Genomic DNA, 19,274 nt, shown 5'->3' with positions numbered 1-19,274 from the left:
GGGTGAGCTTTACTATTGCTCCTACAAAGGATAGTAATTGCATCCAAGACGTTATAGACCATAATTAAAAGCATGTCAGGGGACATTACCTTAACAGTTGCTTGTTCAACGCTTTCCTTTACAACCGGACGGTAGTTTGCCAAAAGGTAATATACGGAGCAAGTATACTGGACGTGTTGCTTTCCCAATACAAGGTTAGCAAGTGGGTGACACAAAACTGCAAGTTTTGAGCTAAAATTTTCAAATCTGAAACCCACCAAACCCACAAAAAGAATTTGCAAACACCGGTGAAGGGTTATTCCGGAAAACTTATCTAGGGTAAAAGCTAGATTTAATTTTCAAAAAGATCAAATGTTTTCATAAAGATCCAATTTCCTTAAAGGATCTAAATTTTTATAGTCATGTGGGACTATAAACCACAACGTTACTATCATTGTTCATACCGCCGTAATGAAATCACTGATGTACAAAGTGTGAAGAATAAAGAAGTGATTCTAGTATGTTTTTATTCAAGACTATATTGCTTGAGGACAAGCAACGCTCAAGTGTGGGAATATTTGATAATGCTAAAAACGAACATATATTTCATCGCATTATCCCTCAAGAAAGACAAGCTTTTAGTTGCAGTTGTCCTATTTACAAGGAATATTTGTTTAAATTTTAAAAGGTGAAGACAAAAGGCAGATTCGACAAATTGAAGACGCAAACGACCAAAAAGCTAAAAAGTACAAAGTACAAGCAAAGAGGTTCAAATTATTGATGAGGAACGCCTAAAAATGACAAGAGTACAAGCCGCAAAACGCTAAGTACAAGATATTAAATTATACGAAAGGACGTTCGAAAATCCGGAACCGAGACATGAACCAGCTTTCAACGTACGACGCAACGAATCAGAAATTATAAATTAATTATGTATATAAATATAATATAATATATAATTAATTATATAAATTATATATTTATATTATATTTATAATAAAATCCGTCAGCAGACTAAGATCCAAACTTGTGTGAGCTGGATTCCACAGCTCCGCACTCAAGGAGCTTATAAAGGCAAATTGCACCGCACTCGCGGAGCCCATAAAGTCAGAAATCCACCTATAAAAGGCCATGCAATTCGACGGATTATTTACACCTTTTTCATTTTCATCATACGTAAAATATATATATATATATTATAATTTTAATTTTAATTTTAATTTTAATTTTAATTTTAATCCTAATAATAAGGGTATGTTAGCGAATGTTGTAAGGGTGTAAGTCGAAATTTTATCCGTGTAACACTACGCTATTTTTAATCATTGTAAGTTATGTTCAACCTTTTTAATTTAATGTCTCGTAGCTAAGTTATTATTATGCTTATTTAAATCGAAGTAATCATGATGTTGGGCTAAAAATATTAAAATTGGGTAATTGGGCTTTGTACCATAATTGGGGTTTGGACAAAAGAACGACACTTGTGGAAATTAGACTATGGGCTATTAATGGGCTTTATATTTGTTTAACTAAATGATAGTTTGTTAATATTAATATAAAGATTTACAATTGGACATACCTATAAATAACCATATACACTCGATCGGACACGATGGGCGGGATATTTATATGTACGAATAATCGTTCATTTAACCGGACACGGGAATGGATTAATAGTCTATGAAATTATTAAAACAGGGGTGAAATTATGTACAAGTACACTTGACATAATTGATAACAAAGTATTAAAACATTGTTACAGTTTAAGTCCCCAATTAGTTGGAATATTTTGAACGTATTTCGTATGCCCGAGCGACATATTAAATTAATGTGGCTAGAATGTTATGATCCAAGTCGGGTCATACCCAATAACAAACTTACCGACACCTTAAAACGTATTTAGTCTTGACGATTGGGTCGTTAAATAAATACGCGACACTTGGACTTTAGAAAATCGGTTTTCTAAAGTATGATCACTTGAGATAAATTATTTGGATAATTTATATATAATTGTTTATAGGTTTAAATGATTATGTTGTGTTATATTTTATAAAAATGTTTATAAAATGTGAAAGTAACAAAATAAATAAATGTTTATATATATATATATATATATATATATATATATATATATATATATATATATATATATATATATATATATATATATATATATAACATTATTATTTAATATTAAGGGTGTGCAGAATTTTGGTCTTCAAGACAAAAACCCATGCTCATTTTGTTACTTTCAGCCCACACACAACTTTAGAGGTGCATGCTATTTACTTGAACCAAGGCTTGACCACTTCTATCAAGTGAATCTTCACATTTTAGCTTGAAAAAAACTGCATAACAAGTATTCTGCATAGCAGCTGGCCGTGGCCTTTTTAGACCCAAAAGGGAGTTCTAAAATTCTTTTTCAAGCTCAATTCAAGTGTCTAATTAAATCCTAACTAAAGTATTAGGTGTTGGGAAAACGTTTGGGGTATTATCTCTTGAGGTTTCATAGTTTTGAGAATCCATTCATCATCATCTTTTGACAAGCTGCTGTCCAGAATTTTGGGTTCAAAGGAAGAGAGTTTCAAGCTTGGTTTTAAGGTGATTAAGTGTCTAAAACATAACCAAGTTCTAGGGTGGTGTTGGTGCATCAAAAGATTGGGGTTTTAACACATTTGTTCATCATCTTCTTGTATCAAACAACCCTCAACTAGCTTGAGGAGGTAAATATATCTTCTCTACCTTTTATATTTGTAAGCATTTATCCAAGACTTGATATCTACTTGGAATTCAAATAAATGGTTAAATATATACACGTGTTATCTTAATAAATCATGCTTCCGCGTACTATAAATTTTACTAAATTGGTTTAGTAATTTTGTTAACTTTAAGGAAATGTTGTTATATTGAATTCCAACAATGGTATCTAGAGCCGAGGTCTTTGGAATATGCTTCTTATATGGTTAATAAACCCATGAATTTTGTAATCTATAAACGAGCATGAAAGTAGATTGCAAAAACTTTTTGGGTTTGGAGGGTTGCTTGGTTTGGCCGAATTCTTGGACACCCAAAATGGGTTTTGGGTTGTTCCATTTTGGTCATATTTGTTGTTCACAATCATAGCCACGACCTTGTGTTTGAATGGATGTTTGTTTGGTTGATTTATTCATTCATTTGGTTTGTAATAATTTATTCAATATGGTTTGTAATAATTATTCATTTGGTTATGTAATTTATTTTATATTTGGTATGTAAAATAGATTAGGTTGTATTTTCATTTTTAGAAAAATGAATTAGGATATATTTTGTAAAATGATGAAGATAATGAAGACTTGAAGAACACAAGAATAAGCATTTGGATGCAAGATTAAGTGGGAGATTTAAAATCTCCTACTTTGTGTTATAACCCTTTCCGGTGGCATTTGTTTTCGGCTAAACAAATGTCTACCTAATTGGCTTGATTGTGAACATATTTATTTTGCATGCATGGTTGTTTTGTATGATTGTGGATTGTATGTTTGTATGCTACAAGTTAATCACACATGTTAACAACAAGAAAAATGACAATTTAATTGGTTAAATTAAACATTATTAACGACATGCAAAACGTCTATTTAAATGGTTAAATTAAAAATGGCTAAAAGGACATTAATAAACGATTATTAACAACATGATAAGGATCATATATATATAATGGTTTATATCAAGTAATTGGCTAAAATTACAAGACTTGAAAATGGATTTCAAATGAACCATACACTAAATGCATGTTAGTGTATGGCATGATAGTTTTCTCAAACTAGAATTAATGAAAACTTAAAATCCCTTATTAACAAGGTAAACAAGTTAAACGCCATCCTTTTGTGCACACTTAAAAATATTAGGGAACTCATAATGGGATAAAGGTCACCTAACCGTTATGAGCAAACTAATATGATTAAGGTGAATTTCGCATACTTGTGGGATAAAGGACACCTAACCACTTGTATGATAAATTTACACGTTTACACTAGTAGGACGACTTGATTTGGGAATCATGAACTTAGGGTCACCGAAGCATGAGAAACAAATAGGCGTTGATGGGATAAATATGCCATGAAAAAGGATTGCATGATCCCATAACTTAGAAGTTACAAAAGGATTGCAATTGTCATGCAATGACTACCTAGCTAAATCAAATGACGGGATAAAGGTCACCTAACCGAAATTTGGTTTACCGTTGGATTTTAAAATTTAATAAATATCAATTGGATTTAAAGGGTATTGATTGTTAAATTAAAATTAATACTTAAACAACTTTGTTAAATTTTGTAGATGGCCGCCAATAACAACAACAACATTCCAAACGCACCTATCAACTTTAACAACCTATCGTTGAGGTCAATCCTCGAAAAGGAAAAACTCAACCATACGAACTTCATGGATTGGTTCCGCAATCTAAGAATTGTCCTCAAACTTGAGGATAGGGCGTATGTATTGGAAGACCCCATTCCCGATCAACCAGACGAGGATGATACGGAAGGCATGGCTTATTGGGAGAAATATTGCACCGATTCGGTGCAAGTTTCTTGCCTCATGCTTGGGACTATGATACCAGAACTCCAAAAGGATTTCGAGCATCATAGTGCATATGACATGATCACACAGTTGAAGGAGATGTTCCTTCAACAAGCTCGTGTCGAGCGCTTTGAAACGGTCCGAGCGCTTCATGCATGTCGGATGGACGACTCCCAATCCGCTTCATCTTATGTCCTTAAGATGAAAAGCCTAATTGAAGAGCAAACCGTCTAAACTGCAACGTGTCTAATGAATTAGCTACAGACCTTATCCTTAATTCCTTGTCAAAGATGTTTGACATATTTGTAATGAATTACAACATGAATGGATGGGATAAAAGCACTGGCGAATTACATGCCATGCTTAAGACGGTAGAGGCAAGCATGGGTAAAAGGGCTTCACCCGTGTTTACCATCAATGAAAGCGGGTCCAAAAACAATAACACTTCTAAGCCGAAGGCGGCTAAGAGGAAAGGACCAGCCTACCTAGGCAAGGGCAAGGGAAGGGGGAAGGTGGTTACCCCAACCAACAACAACAAGAAGCAAAAGGTTGCCGGAAAGGCTAACCCTAAGGAAGATCCGTGCTTCGGTTGTGGTGAAATGGGTCACTGGAAACGCAACTGCCCGGTCTACCTCAAGGAGTTGAAGGAAAAGAGGGATGCAGGGCAAACCTCAGGTAATGTATATATGGTATACATTGAGCTTAGTATTACTTCTTCTAATACATGGGTATTAGACACAGGATGTGGAACTCATATTTGCAATTCTTTGCAGGGGTTCAAAAGAAGTGATCAAGATGCGGGAACAACAAGTCTCTTCATGGGAAATGGAGGAAGGGTGCAAGTGAAAGCTGAAGGAGACTTTGTTTTGAAGCTACCAAGTGGTTTGGAGCTTGTTTTGAAAAATGTTTTGCATGCACCCGATTTATCACGAAACATTATTTCTGTGTCCCGTTTGAAACAATATGGTTTTAATCTTAATTTCATTAATGATGATATCCATGTTTCTTTAGATAATGTGTTCTATCTTAAGGCTTCACCTTCGAATGGTATTTATGAATTGGTTCATGATGACACATCATTCAATAGCTCAATGTTCCATGCAAACACCAAGAGACTCAAAAGGGATTTGAGTGATTCCTACTTATGGCATTGTCGCCTTGGTCACATAAACAAGAATCGAATGCATACACTTCAAAAGAATGGCCTTTTGAAATCAAATGAACTAGACTTGTTTGATGTATGTGAATCTTGTTTACAAGGCAAAATGACTAAAGCACCTTTCAAAGGGACCTATGAAAGGGCTAAGGACTTATTGGGATTAATACATTCGGATGTATGTGGACCCTTCAAGCCCATAGCTAGGAATGGTGAAAGATACTTCGTTACTTTCATTGATGACTTCAGTCGTTTTGGATATGTCTACTTGTTAAGACATAAGGACAAAACTTTTGAAGCTTTCAAAGATTATCAAAATGAAGTACAAAATCAACTCAATAAGACAATCAAGGTACTTCGTACCGATAGAGGAGGTGAATACCTAAGCGATGCTTTCCAAGATCATCTTAGAAGTTGTGGGATTATCTCGCAACTTACTCCACCCAGGACACCACAACTTAATGGAGTTTCTGAAAGGAGGAACCGAACCCTAATGGATATTATTCAATCTATGATGGCTAGAAGCTCGCTACCTCTATCATTTTGGGGTTATTGTCTATGCTCCGCGGCTCGTATTTTAAATATGGCCCCAACCAAGAAAGTGGAACGAACACCTCATGAGATGTGGTTTGGAAAACCTCCATCTCTATCATACTTAAAGGTATGGGGATGTGAAGCTTATCCTAAGCGTTACATCCCTAATAAGTTGAATGCTTGATCCACGAAGTGTATCTTCATAGGATATCCCAAGGATGATATGGGATACTATTTCTATGATCCAACCGAGCAAAATGTATTTGTTGCTCGAAAGGCTGAATTCCTTGAAACTAAGTTCCTAATGGAAGGAAATAGTGAAAAGAAGATAGATCTTGAAGTGGTTCAAGATCAAGTAGATGATACACAATTGGCTGACACTAGCACTCAACATGAAAATGTTGAGAGTGATCAAATGGATGATCAAAATACACAAGACGTTCGCAGATCTGGTAGGATTAGTAATCCTCCTGAGAGATATGGGTTTCTCATGGATGGTTGCTATATGGTTGATTTGGATGAACCAACAAACTACCAAGATGTTTTATCAAGGATTGATAAGGATAAATGGCAGGAAGCCATGAACGCTGAGATGCAATCCATGTATGACAACCAAGTTTGGGAACTTGTTGTACAACCCACTGGCTCCAGGCTAGTTGATTGTAAATGGCTTTTCAAGATGAAAACCGACATACATGGAAACTTGGATACATATAAAGCTAGACTTGTAGCAAAAGGTTTCACTCAAACTCAAGGGGTTGACTATGATGAAACTTTTTTGCCAGTGGCAATGCTAAAGTCTATTAGGATATTACTCGCCATTACTGCTCATTATGATTAATGAAATATGGCAAATGGATGTCAAGACCGCTTTCCTAAATGGACATCTTGAGGAAAATGTGTATATGGTTCAGCCTGAAGGTTTTGTTGATCCTAAATATCCTAAAAAGGTATGAAAGTTAAAGAAATCAATCTACGGATTGAAACAAGCATCTAGAATGTGGAATCATCGTTTCAATGAGGAGGCCAAGAAATTTTGCTTCATTAAAAATGGTGATGAAGCTTGTGTATACAAGAAAGCTAGTGGGAGCACTATCCTGTTCCTTGTATTATATGTGGATGATATATTATTATTTGGGAATGATATTCCAGCAATGGAAGGTGTTAAAACTTGGCTAAGTAAATGCTTCTCCATTAAGGATCTTGGAGAAGCACAATACGTTTTGGGGATTGGGATCTACAGAGATAGATCCAAGAAACTGATAGGTTTGAATCAAAGTGCATACATTGAAAAGATCTTGAAAAGGTTCAAGATGGACAACTCTAAGAAAGGTTTGGTACCTATTCCAAAGGGAACGCTTCTCAGTTCATCTCAGTGTCCTACCACGAAAGATGAATAAGAGAGAATGAAGAAAGTCCCATACGCATCTGCTATTAGGTCAATCATGTATGCAATGATATGCACTAGACCGGATGTGTCATGCGCTCTTAGCTTGACAAGTAGATACCGGAATAACCCAGGAAACAGTCATTGGATTGCTGTCAAAAGTATATTGAAATACCTTAGGAGGACTAAGGATATGTTTCTAATATATGGGTCTGGTGAGGAGGAACTCGCTGTAAAAGGTTATGTGGACGCGAGTTTCCAGACTGATCGAGATGATTCTCGATTACAATCCGGTTATGTCTTCACGTTAAATGGAGGTGCGGTCTCTTGGAAGAGTTCAAAATAGGATGTTGTTGCATTATCCACTACAGAGTCGGAGTACATTGCCGCCTCATTGGCAGCTCAGGAAGCTGCACGGATGAAGAAATTCATCGACGACTTAGGAGTAGTCGCTTCCATTCAGGACCCTCTTGAGATCTTTTGTGACAACGAGGGTGCGATTGCTCAAATCAAAGAACCTCGTACTCACCAAAAGACCTGTCACATTGAGCAAAGATTCAACTACATAAGGGATGAAGTTGAAAAGGGAAAGATATGTATTCGCAAAGTTCACACAGATCTTAACATAGCACATCCACACACGAAGCTCTTACATGGATCAAAACATGCAGGACATGTTTGTGCTTTAGGGCTTCGATATTCTAGTGATTGGTCATGATCTGTTTTAAGTGTTGTAACGGAACTAAATTGTTCAAACTCAATAATATAATTATGGTATTAATTTGAGTTATTTTCCTATTTTGCATATATTATCCATGAATAAGCAATTATTCTAAATTCCGTAGTCGATTACATTTGTGGGAACAAGTGTGAGGTTTAGACTATTATGAACTCGGATTGGTATACATTCATGGGATGAATGTGGTGCAAGGTTACAACCAAGGTTCATAGATATTTGTGGGATACAAATATTGGAAGACCCGCCCTCAAGACTTACTAAATGGAGCCTTTGTGGTTGATCACATGTAATCTTGAGTAAAGGAGAATATCATTGTATCCTCTGACCTGAGATACATATTGGGTTCGGATATTTACCAAGTATTGTACATTGATTCTTTCCTTCGCTATTCTAAAATATGGTAGTTCATAAAGAAGAGCTCAGGTATAATACAAAGTACATATTTAGGACGTATGTAGTCAAGATGAAATTTGTCCCTCTTATTCGTTGAGAGTCAGATGTCTAAGGCCTGATAACGTTAAATCTATAAGAGAGTGATCACTCTGTATCTCTTGGATTTAACATGACATCTAGGATGAAAGGATTAATGGAAGATTCACCTATTCATATTCGAGATGGGAACTTGAAAGAGATGATGTTATTGAATGGCAAAAGTCATAATATATTGGGGGTGATGGACGGTCGTTAGGTGGTATCCATCACTTGCATTAATTTCTTATGTTTCTCGTGCAAGTGGGAGATTGAAGGTATTTCGTATGCCCGAGCGACATATTAAATTAATGTGGCTAGTGTGTTATGATCCAAGTTGGGTCATACCCAATAACAAACTTACTGACACCTTAAAACGTATTTAGTCTTGACGATTGGGTCGTTAAATAAATACGCGATACTCGGACTTTAGAAAATCGGTTTTCTAAAGTATGATCACTTGAGATAAATTATTTGGATAATTTATATATAATTGTTTATAGGTTTAAATGATTATGTTGTGTTATATTTTATAAAAATGTTTATAAAATGTGAAAGTAACAAAATAAATACATGTTTATATATATATATATATATATATATATATATATATATATATATATATATATATATATATATATATATCAAGTTTATGTATATATATATATATATATATATATATAACATTATTATTTAATATTAAGAGTGTGCAGAATTTTGGTCTTCAAGACAAAAACCCATGCTCATTTTGTTACTTCCAACCCACACACAACTTTAAAGGTGCATAGCAGCTGGCTGTGGCCTTTTTAGACCTAAAAGGGAGTTCTAAAATTCTTTTTCAAGCTCAATTCAAGTGTCTAATTAAATCCTAACTAAAGTATTAGGTGTTGGAAAAAAGTTTGGGGTATTATCTCTTGAGGTTTCATAGTTTTGAGACTCCATTCATCATCATCTTTTGACAAGCTGCTGTCCAAAATTTTGGGTTCAAAGGAAGAGAGTTTCAAGCTTGGTTTTAAGGTGATTAAGTTTCTAAAACATAACCAAGTTCAAGGGTGGTGTTGGTGCATCAAAAGCTTAGGGTTTAAACACATTTGTTCATCATCTTCTTGTATGAAACAACCCTCAACTAGCTTGAGGAGGTAAATATATCTTCTCTACCTTTTATATTTGTAAGCATTTATCCAAGACTTGATATCTACTTGGAATTCAAATAAATGGTTAAATATATACACGTGTTATCTTAATAAATCATGCTTCCGCTTACTATAAATTTTACTAAATTGGTTTAGTAATTTTGTTAACTTTAAGGACATGTTGTTATATTGAATTCCAACATATTTGACTTTGGATATAAGGATAATTTGACGAGGATACTCGCACTTTATATTTATGACTGATGGACTGTTATGGACAAAAACCAGACGGATAAATTGAATAATCCAGGACAAAGAACAATTAACCCATGGGCATAAAACTAAAATCAACGCGTCAAACATCATGATTACGGAAGTTTAAATAAGCATAATTCCTTTATTTTCATATTTTATTGAATTTCTAGTTATCACATTTTTATTTATTGTCATTGTATTTAATTGCACTTTTAATTATCGCGCTTTTTAATTATCGTAATTTTATTTTATCGCACTTTTATTATTCGCAATTTCATTATCGTTATTTACTTTACGCTTTAAATTAAGTCTTTTATTTATTTAATATTTTACATTAGGTTTTAACTGCGACTAAAGTTTTAAAAATTGACAAACCGGTCATTAAACGGTAAAAACCCCCCTTTATAATAATAATATTACTTATATATATATTTGTATTTTTATAAATTAAAACTAATATAGCGTTAAGCTTTGTTTAAAAGATTCCCTGTGGAACGAACAAGACTTACTAAAAACTACACTACTTTACGATTAGGTACACTGCCTATAAGTGTTGTAGCAAGGTTTAGGTATATCCATTCTATAAATAAATAAATATCTTGTGTAAAATTGTATCGTATTTAATAGTTTTTCCTAGTAAAATATACACTATTCATATACGCCTCGCATAACATCAATAAGTCTAGTACATGGTGGAAAACTAGAGGATTTATTGGGTAGATTTAAGTAAGGGCTGGTATAAATCATAAATGGGAATTTAACGCACTACAATACAAACTAAGCTTATAAATCTTTAAGGATGACTGTGAACTATCAGAGGTTCTAATTTGTCTACAAACCCTTAGATTTTACCAAACTATTGACAGAAAGGAATTCGAAACACAATCATAACCACTCACTTGGGTGATACACTAAGGTGTTTAGAAAGGTTGGATAATACTCTATATATATGGCTATGCTACTTTATTCGTGCACCCAAAGTATGCATTCCATCCAAGATAGGGCACTTATATCCTTAAATCGGATAAAGCGTCGGGAGTTGAGCATAGTCCATCCAATCAGAATCACGATAGCCTAGTTCCTTGTGACATGCTAAGCGAGAAATCAATTAGTAGGGAATCTAGCGTTTACACCAAGGTATATCTATTCAACGAGTGTCTCGCAATCATCCCGACACTACGTTATCTTAAATCACGGTGAACCACGTCTTCTCTGTCAATTAGCTGTTGCATGCTAGATAGATTATTTTAATTATATTGCTTTAATATTTTAAATAAAATTATAAATCAAATCAACCCAACCATTGCCTTTACATAATTTGATATTCCTGATAAAGTGGTGTCTAGAATAAACCGGTTGGACTTGGTTGTTGGATTTTTCGAACAGTCGCCAATTTATTGGGACCAAAAGGATCCTGCCTCTCCACACAAGGTGTACATGGCCACTAGTCTTGTATACTAAATTGTGTACAAACCCAATCTTAGTTAGTAAATTATCCGAATAAGCTCCATTTCAAATTTGACCGCTCAAGGAACGACGCTAGGTCATATTTGCCCTTGCTAACCCATAAGAAGGCATAAGAGATTTAGGCCCAGCATATATAAATTAAACAATCAACTTCTTCTGTTGATATATGATATCGGCCAAAAAGTCACATTTTTACCCCCAATATTAAGCCCTAGAACAATAAAGATTCAAACTTTATCGGAAAAATTATTTCTTTTTTAGTTGATTTTGTATCTTAAGTAATTACAAAGGCGATGCAAAAAGAATCAAGTAAAACGGAGCTAAAACGAAGATTCTAGAGCAAAAATGGTGAAAGACAAGAAATCAAGTTACGATCCAGTGAAATCAGCTGACCAGGCAGACCAAATGGCTTGCCAAACGGCCTGCCTAGCTCACAAATGGCCTGCCTGGCTCACAAACGGCCTACCAAACGGCTAGAGCAAACAGGCACCTTAAACGGCTTGACTTGCCAAACGGCCCCTGCAAACGGCATGCCAAACGGCTTGCCAAACAGCCTGCCAGCCGTTTGCTGGAAAAAATCAAGTCTATTTAAAGGGATTTCTCCATCCATTTCAACACACACTCAATTTTTTAATTCATTTTATATTTTCAAGCTTTTAGTTAGTTTTTAGTAGTAGTTCGCTTAGCTTTTATTTTCCGGAGGATATCCCGGTGAGTCCCTGCGATCTCGGGCAGAATTTTTAGGAGCTGTTAAGATCTAGTTAGTGCCTTCACTGTGTGACCTAAGCCTATTGTATGTTCTTGTTTGATTGTTGCCTTAGGACTTAGTCATATCAACTGTTTAGGTATTCATTAGGTTTCTATCTACTTTACTATCAGCATCTCAACTGTAATGCTGTATAATGTTTGAATTGATATGATCTCATTAGTATGATGGAATGGTTGTTAGTTTTCACTTAAGGTTTTGCCAACTTAAACCGACGGATTCCTTCCGTTTGTGATCAGTGTTCAATCAACACGACACGTTGTTATTCAGTTAACTAAACTGATAACGAGGGTTATGATTAGAGCTCAACTCACTAATAAACCTAGTACTTTTCTGAGGATAACCTCCAAGGTATAGCTACCTTTCAATTATACGACCAAGTGACATACTTCTCACTACTCAAAGAGAACTCCGAGAGTTCAGAGACAAGTAAGTCTGTGTAAATGGCTCATCCAACCAGATCTACATCATTCCAAGCATAGTCTTAACATAAGCATAATTACCTTTCCCTAACCCAATACTGATATTTCGGTTAACATTTCCCTGATCTGCATACTCCAGATATCCTTCCACTTATTTACTTTTCTGCACTTAGGACTTTTAGCTAAAACCAACTACTATCTTTTATCTAGGTAATTAAACTAAAAGACAATTATCCACTTGATCTTCAATTTGTTAATCCATAAAAAACATGACACTAGGTTAACTTACACCTTCTATACCTTGGAAAGTAAAAGTAAATTTAGGCCCCGCACAATATAAATAAACAAAACCACTGTGTGTTACCTTGATCAACTGAATCAGACGTCCTGCGGCCTAATGACACCGCACGAATAAAATCGTCCGTTTCGACCATATCGTAAGTAGCATATCAAAATATCCTGAATTGACGTTTTGTGACCTAACGACACCGCATAAATAAATCGTCCGATTTGGGCATATCAACTTCCCATTAAAAATAGAGTCATTTCTTGCCAACTAAATTGCCCAAATAGTTACGGGCCGAATCAATTTCCAAAACTTTGAAGCTTTAATACCCATGACATGAAACCAATCAAAAGAAAAGTCTTCAATCGACCCCAGAATAACCCATCTTATGTTCCACCATCTAAATAAGTCCGACTAAATTTTAAACGACCACTTTGTGATGACCCAGAAATTTCTTACCAAATTTAAACTTAAACTTTATATGGTTTCAACAAAATAAGCAAAGTCTATTAAACTGAGTCTCAAAATTTTAAACTATTTCATATATGCATTTGACTTTCGACTGTTTCCAATGATTCACGAACAATTAATTGCAAATAGATATGTGTGTATATATATATATATAAATAATAATTGGAAATATAAATTGAAATATTATATGAAGTAATTGTTAGAATTAATAATGTAAAATAAAATAATATATAAAATATATCTATATATGTAAATGAAGTATATTGAATATATATATAATTTCGAATTTATTTTGTAAGCGACAATAACGCTCAATTGTCATTCGATCGATATTAAACATGTTGAATTCAAACTTATATTATTTTAAAATAAACGGTGAACCGAAAATGAGTTCTATACATTTTAGGCTTACTAAAAATGTATTTAGGATCTACTTAATAAATTTTAACACTTTTTATATTTTACCCAGAATTGAGAGGGACAATTGATGTAATATTTATTTAACAAATTAAGGATCGAATTTTATACCATGATGACCAAAATAAATAAATATAGTTAATCTAAAAATTTGGGATTTTTCTGAAGACTTTTATCCGCCACTGATTTCAAATAGTAGACGATACATAGTCCGGGAAAACTGTCGGCAGTATGATTACAATTAAAGATCACGAGAATTGCATTATTTTACTGTGCTAAAATGGAAATATGTGTAATACTGTTTTCCTTTTTGATTGATCCCTACACCTCTTTTTCATTTTTATCGATTTTCTCCCAATGCAGGGATTCCTCATGCTCCCAATGACAATCAGCCAAATAAATTCACGAGAAAGATACAAAACAAAGGCTGCTTAAACTATTTTAATTCACCCCACCACTTCATAACTCAATTATCTAATATTAATAGTTAATGTAATGTATCTATATATGTAAGATGCATATTTATATATGAGGTATTATGTTACTCGACTACTACAAAAACCATAACCTTCATCACCTCTATCACCCGCCACCTTTTCCACCGTCGGTCACCATAAACCGTCACCCCACTCCATCATGAACCACCACCTCTATATTTATATATACATAAGCATATAGAAAACCCATCTATCTCTCATTTCTTGTTCTTCTCCGTGAACCCAACTACAAAACACCCATAAACCCACTGCTCATCTTCTTCTCCATATTACAACTGAATTGATTCAAAGCAAACCAACGCCAACCGACACAACAACCCATTTAATTTATGCTCGCTACTTTTGCTACAAACTCGCTATCTTCGATTATAAACTTCTACTATTGCTCCTCGTGACCCAATACCACATAACCGAAACATCATCCGATCATTTTTTCTGTTTTGGAAATACAACCTTCTACCACCACCTTGTCATTCTTTACCCACTTCTCTTTTATTGTTCCTTCACCATCTTGTTTCCTTTTTCATCTTTGTAAACCATCAAATCTCCACCTAAAACCAAAATCACCACCTGTGTATCATCACTACTACTGCCGCTAACATGCTTCTATTTTCGTTGTTAAACCAAGACAAGACCCATCACTTTAGTTGTTGCTCGTTACGAGAACCAAAACCAAAACCCGCAATATTATCCTTATTCAATACCTACTTGTTTAATTCACTTTTGTTATCACTTGTTGCTGCGTATTTTTTTTATTTTATTACGTTTCTGATTCAAACGTTAACCAGGGAGATAAACTTTAGAAATGATGCATTGATATTAATATGCATTGATAAACAATCATGTGGGACAAGTTGTAGGATGATGGCCGAAATTATCTATAGAAAACTCCACTTGATTTTTGCATGCTATATCCTTTCTTGTTGTAGAGCTTTTTGATTGGTAGCTACACGTTTACACTTTTCCTATTGTTGGGCTTCGGTTTCCTTTTGGGCCATAAAACTTGATAGTTAGTTGGACCGTAGGCTTTTAAAGAAGGTGAGGTACCGATATTTCTTTTTACGCAGAAAGGATAGAGGGTTAGTGATAAGTGTGATTATTATCATCATATTTATTCGATGGTGTTAATGATGATCATAGTGATGATGATTTGATAAGTTAAGGTGATGATGTATATAATGATAAGTGATAATGGGGACGGTTTGTAGAGTAACTATGATAACGATTACAGGATGGTATTAGACGATAATAAGATGTTGATGATGATAAATAAAGATGATAGTAATGATGATGGTTTGAATTGATGATGAAATTTAACGGGTTGGTGAGGTTTATGAAGACCACAATGTTGATAATGGTCATTTGATTATGATATGATTATGATTATGATTATATTATGATTATGATTAGAAGAATGATGATGTGATTATATTGATGATAATATAGGTGATCGTGATTTATTGTAGGTAAGAATGGGGATGATTATGTTAATCAAGATGTTAATCAAATGGCTTATGATAATAACAAGGATGATGAATTGGTAATTATCAAATTATCTATGAAGGAGATGAATTAGAAAACATAAGGTACGGCTTATATAAATTAGTTTAGGATATGAATCAGAAAAATGGATATGGTGCAATGGTTTGATGGTGTTATGGGTTTAACCGAGAGGTCTCAAGTTTGAGCCTGGGCTCAGGCAATTTTTTTTAGAAACACATAACGTAATGGTTAAGCATGTATTCGGGTTAGCGAGACGTCGCAGGTTCAAACCCAGACTTGGGCATTTTTTTAGGACTACTTCTTTGAGGTAGTTTACTTATTACTCATTTTTAGTATTATTATTATTATTATTATTATTATTATTATTATTATCATTTTTAATGTAGGTAGTATTATTATTGAAACAAATTTTTTTTATAAAAATTATCATTTTTATTATTAGAACTATCATCATCATTATTATTATTATTATTATTAGAATTATCATTATTTTTATCATTATTATTTTTATTATCATTTTTATTATTTCTAACACTAATATTATTATTTTTATCATTATTATTATTAGTATTATTAATATATCAAATAAAGATTTTATATATAAAAATATATTATTTACATAAAACATAAATATATTAATATGTTTGTAATAAATATTAATTATCTATGTAATGTATATAAAAAATAAATATAGTTAATTTAGTTATTAATGAAACGTACAAGTTACTAAAATAACAATTAATAATAATACCTAAATTTGTTCGATTACCATTATATGTGTTAATATACATATAAATGATATAGGTTCGTGAATCCGAGGCCAACCCTGCATTGTTCAGTATCGTCGTATGCATATTTTTACTACAAAATATCATATTGTGAGTTCATTTGATTCCCTTTTACTCTTTAGATTTTTGGGACTGAGAATACATGCGCTGTTTTTATTACTACTTTATTAAATGCTTTTGAAATATATTTTGAACTGAGAATACATGAAATGCTTTTATAAATGTTTGACGAGATAGACACAAGCAAAACATTCCTCGAATGAATTATTATGCAGACAAAAGTTCTGTGGATTATTATTGAATTAGGTGAACATGATAATTGCCACCAATTGATGAATATATTTTCCCCTTATTATTATTGCTTGGTAACCTAAGAATTAGAATCAGGTATGACCTTAATTCACGTAAATCCTAAAGGTAGCTACCGGGTTTACCACCCCCACCCAGAATGTTCACTAGACGGAAGAGATAGTGGGCGTGGTGTATAGTACTTCGAAGTTTATATATTATACAGATGAGATATTCTGTTTTGGGGATATTATTGATGCTCATTATATGTTAAGGTCGGTTACCATGTTGAGCAATGAAATCGAAATGAATGTTATGTATCGAGAGAATTATTTTTATACACAGGTTATGTGTATTAGTTTTGTGCACGAGATATGTGCACGATTATTTAAAAATCGTGAGGCAACCTACGGGGGAGAAAAGGATACGAACCTACTCTGCTAAATATCATGAAAAATGGTTTCATACACGAGATAGGTGTACTGTATTTGAATCTTGTGGTCTATCAAAATGATGAATTTTATTGTTTATGATAAACTTATGAACTCACCAACCTTTTGGTTGACACTTTAAAGGATGTTTATTCTCAGGTATAAAAGAAATCTTCCGCTGTGCATTTGCTCACTTTAGAGATATTACTTGGAGTCATTCATGACATATTTCAAAAGACGTTGCATTCGAGTAGTTGACTTTATCAAGATTATTATTAAGTCAATTATAGTTGGATATATTATGAAATGGTATGCTTGCTGACAACTTTCGATGTAATGAAAGTTTGTCTTTTAAAAACGAATGCAATGTTTGTAAAATGTATCATATAGAGGTCAAGTACCTCGCGATGTAACCAAATGTAATGTATTCGTCCAGATGGATTAGTACGGGTCATTAAAGTTGGTATCTGAGCGGTGGTCTTAGCGAACCAGGTCTTGCATTAGTGTGTCTAACTAGTAGTTGTTAGGATGCATTAATGAGCCTGGACTTCGACCGTGTCTGCATGTCAAAAGTATTGCTTATCATTTCTAGTCGGAAATCATCTGCTTATCATCCTTAGAAAATTACCTGCTTATCATTCTTAGTCTAGAAACGTTTTACTGCATTGACTGTATGAATAATGTATAGACAAAATTCATATCTTAGCACATCTGTTACTATAGACTTGCCTGACATATGACGTAAATTCCTCCATTGTCTACGAAATCTTTAGTACTATATATATAGATATTCTATGTAGTTAGAATATCATCCAATATTCGAAAATCATTTCATATCGAAAAATCCTTTATTCACTCGTACGAAATGGAACTCGCCACTAGTTCAAGTTCCTCGAATTCCGACAGCTATTCCGATATGGAAACACACTTGAACTCCGAAAGCAGTATAACTGGAATGGATCAACAAATCAGTCATCACCAATTCTGGATAAATTGGGGATAAGTTCGTAGCCTACTTAATCAATGGAGACGAGAAGAAGGCAATCCTTTCTACCAACCGAATTCACCTCTTGGCGATGAACCTGATTTAGTCACCAGCGAACCAATCCGAAACACCATTTTCACTCTCATTACCCGAATATTTCACCATGATTATATACTATCTCAAATTCAAAACCTTCGTCACCCGCGTGTTCCAACCGCCAATCATCCTGGAGTAATCGAATAGGTCAACGAGCTTCGCGCCCGAGTATTAGCCTTGGAAAATATGGTACAAAACGTACCAGCTTCAGCAACATCACCGGCACCAACTTCAATACCAGTACCACCAACAACAACATCCGCATCACACGCCTCAACATCACAACCTATACCTCAAGAATAATCATCGTTCTACATGACGTTCTACATCATTTATCTTCGTTCGACATGGCAATTATGTAATCTCTAATGTTTTAGAGATTATATATTCTGGTTTTAATGGTAAATCAAATGAGTTTAATATCATATTGACTCATTAAATCCATGATTACATCTGAAGAAAATATATATGTATATATATTTTCATAAAGATTGTAATTAAAAGTTCTTTTGTACAAACTGTTAATGGTGAAAATATTTTAACGGGTAGGTAATACCCGAGGAATATTTAGATTTCACATTAATAAGTTACACTGTACATTCTTCAAATCTGATTTAACGGTCATTTACTATCCTACTTACATCCACAGATA

Source organism: Rutidosis leptorrhynchoides, chromosome 6, assembly GCF_046630445.1.
Source record: "Rutidosis leptorrhynchoides isolate AG116_Rl617_1_P2 chromosome 6, CSIRO_AGI_Rlap_v1, whole genome shotgun sequence".
NCBI classification, from domain to species: Eukaryota; Viridiplantae; Streptophyta; class Magnoliopsida; order Asterales; family Asteraceae; genus Rutidosis; species Rutidosis leptorrhynchoides.
Note: the sequence above shows the minus strand (reverse complement) of the source record.